General features: G+C 29.8%; 1 protein-coding gene across 2 annotated transcripts in view; it reads left to right on the forward strand.

Moving 5' to 3' along the window:
• Nucleotides 1-2,500, forward strand: part of Nca (neurocalcin homolog) — a 626,340-nt gene that overhangs the window by 742 nt on the left and 623,098 nt on the right. The window lies entirely within an intron of this gene.

The following is a 2,500-nucleotide window of genomic DNA, read 5'->3' on the forward strand; positions in this document are numbered from 1 at the left end:
ATTATATGTATCATGTGTGATTCAGTCATTATAAATTTAACCAATTATGTGTCTGTCTGTCTGTCTTCATTATTCTCTGAAAAGGATTATATTATGTCAAGGGCATTGGAACCTCTCAGATGTCATCATAAATGGTTCCTCTTGTATGCATATCATTATATCTATTAAAATCTGAACTTGAACAGGCTATCTGCTTTGTGTGCATTCTATATAAATACCAAGTCACAATGATTAGATAGTAGACTGACTTCGACAAGTGTACTTAGAAACGGATAAGAAACACAGATGTTTTCTTTTTCTTTTTTTCTTTGTTTTTAGAACCTCAGTGTTTTATTTTGCTTATGGGTAGAAATGTATATATCAGATTGAGTGTCAGTAAGTCAGAGTGTATGTATGTATGCCTGTGTATTTTTAGCTAGATGTTATAGTTAGGAGGTATGAAATAGATGTATGAATGAATAGATACATTAATGTGTAGATATTTAGTTGTTCATTTTACACATGAACTAAGACTTACAATTATAAATGTTTGGTCAGCCAGTGAATAAAAAGAAAGTAAAGTACAAATTCATTTTTTTTCTATCAAGGTCTTAAGATTTTTGTTCAAGGATTCAGATTCATGTTCAAGAATGGAGGGAATATGCACACCTTTTTATACTTTGCATGTGTGATTTGAGTTTTGTGGGTTTATCTCAGTAGAATTAAAGAAGCTTTTTTCTTTCTTAATTTGTTTAGTTAATGTGTTTAGTTTGTACCACTTTTTGTACAGAATGAGCTTCATCCAAAATTTGAAGGAGAGTTTGGGGGATTTTATACAAACTGAACTAATTCATTTTTATTTAATTTTATTTTTTTCAGGCAAGGTGTATGATGTTTGAGATGCCAGGTGTGTGAGTGTGTGCATGTTAGCCTATATGTGTATGAACACGTCTGTATATGTGTATTTTAGTAAGTTTGTGAATGTGCATGCATGTGCTCCTCATGTTTGTGTGTGTGTGTGTGTGTCTGTGTGAGTGTACATTTGCATCTACATATGCTTGTGTTTTTGCATATTTGTATATAGATTGGAATATTTTGATGTTATTTTGTAGTGGAGGGTTTGTTAGATTGTTCCTATTCTCATATTTGCTATTTTTTTAACCGATGAAATACATAGGAATATAACCACCCTGATCTTTACAGCAACCTTTAACCTTACCTAATGGAAATAACACTTAAAGTAGTCAAAGGTTGGCATCTAGATGCTAAGTTTACCTTTATGTGTGGGAAGTGAAGTAATGTTATAAATGCAACCTTGCAGATTTATATTGAGCTGCTGACTATTTACTTCTTTTTGCAAAGTTTAGTTAAGTTGTTACAAAAGTAGAATGAGATGGTTATATATACATTTATTTTAATCATTTTGTTTAAGATGACATAATATTTGTTTATATTTATATTGCTTTTATTCTAAGATTGATTCAGCAATTTAGCTGCACACATTTCATAATACTGGAGGTTACTTACATGCTGTTCAGAAATATCTAACAGAACTAGTACCTTTTGCATATATTATAGTTCATTCTTCTGTTTGATCTTCAACATTTTGTAGAGTATCATTTGATTTTACATTGATTTGATTTTGATTGTGTTTGGAGATGTTTTCCTTTCTTTAAAAAGAGATAGCATAGAATAATTGCCTGTGGTTAATTTTGTAGAGAATTTGAATCACTGCTGTCATTTTGCTTATATTGAAAGATTTCTGGCTGTATATTCTCACATTGTTTTATTGTGTAATAAACAGAAGTGAATGTTATTTTTTCCTACTATTTCAACAATTAGAAGGGGTAAGAAATTGGAAAATGAGTATGATCCCATCTTTCAATAATGGAATAAAGAAGATTCAAAGGTCATGAGATGGTATATTGTCAGCGCTCATAAATTATTGGCTATCACTGAGTTTTGTTTAATCAATATAATGTGATCTTTTAATAATTTAATGTCCACTTAAATCAGCTCAATTGTTATATATATATATATATATATATATATATATATATATATATATATATATATATATATATATATATATATGTTGCCCTATGAACAAGATAAGGAGATCTTGAATTAACAGGTGGTTGCAAAGATTTTATTATTAATCTTTGACCATTACCTGGGTTGTGAGTTTAGAATGCATAGATATTTTATGTTTTTAATTTCCACACAGACTGTACTTATAGTTTCATTATTTTGTAACTTCTATTGAATTCTTAATTAGTAGACTAATAGAACAAAGGTCTGAAAGGAGGTAATACATCATGTCGATCTCCCGAGTGTGATTAGTTTAATTTTTGATAAGGGATTTTTCCTGATTAAATGTTTGTGTCATATTTGTAGTCTAGATGCAGTAATTTGATAATACCTGAGCGGTCCAAAGCAAAGCCTAAAATGACAACAGTGAAATTTCATAAGAATAAACAAATTAGCCTATGAGATATAGGGTTTTGTGTAAGAAGGCACC

Source organism: Penaeus vannamei, chromosome 7 (genome assembly GCF_042767895.1).
Source record: "Penaeus vannamei isolate JL-2024 chromosome 7, ASM4276789v1, whole genome shotgun sequence".
In the NCBI taxonomy this organism is placed as follows: domain Eukaryota; kingdom Metazoa; phylum Arthropoda; class Malacostraca; order Decapoda; family Penaeidae; genus Penaeus; species Penaeus vannamei.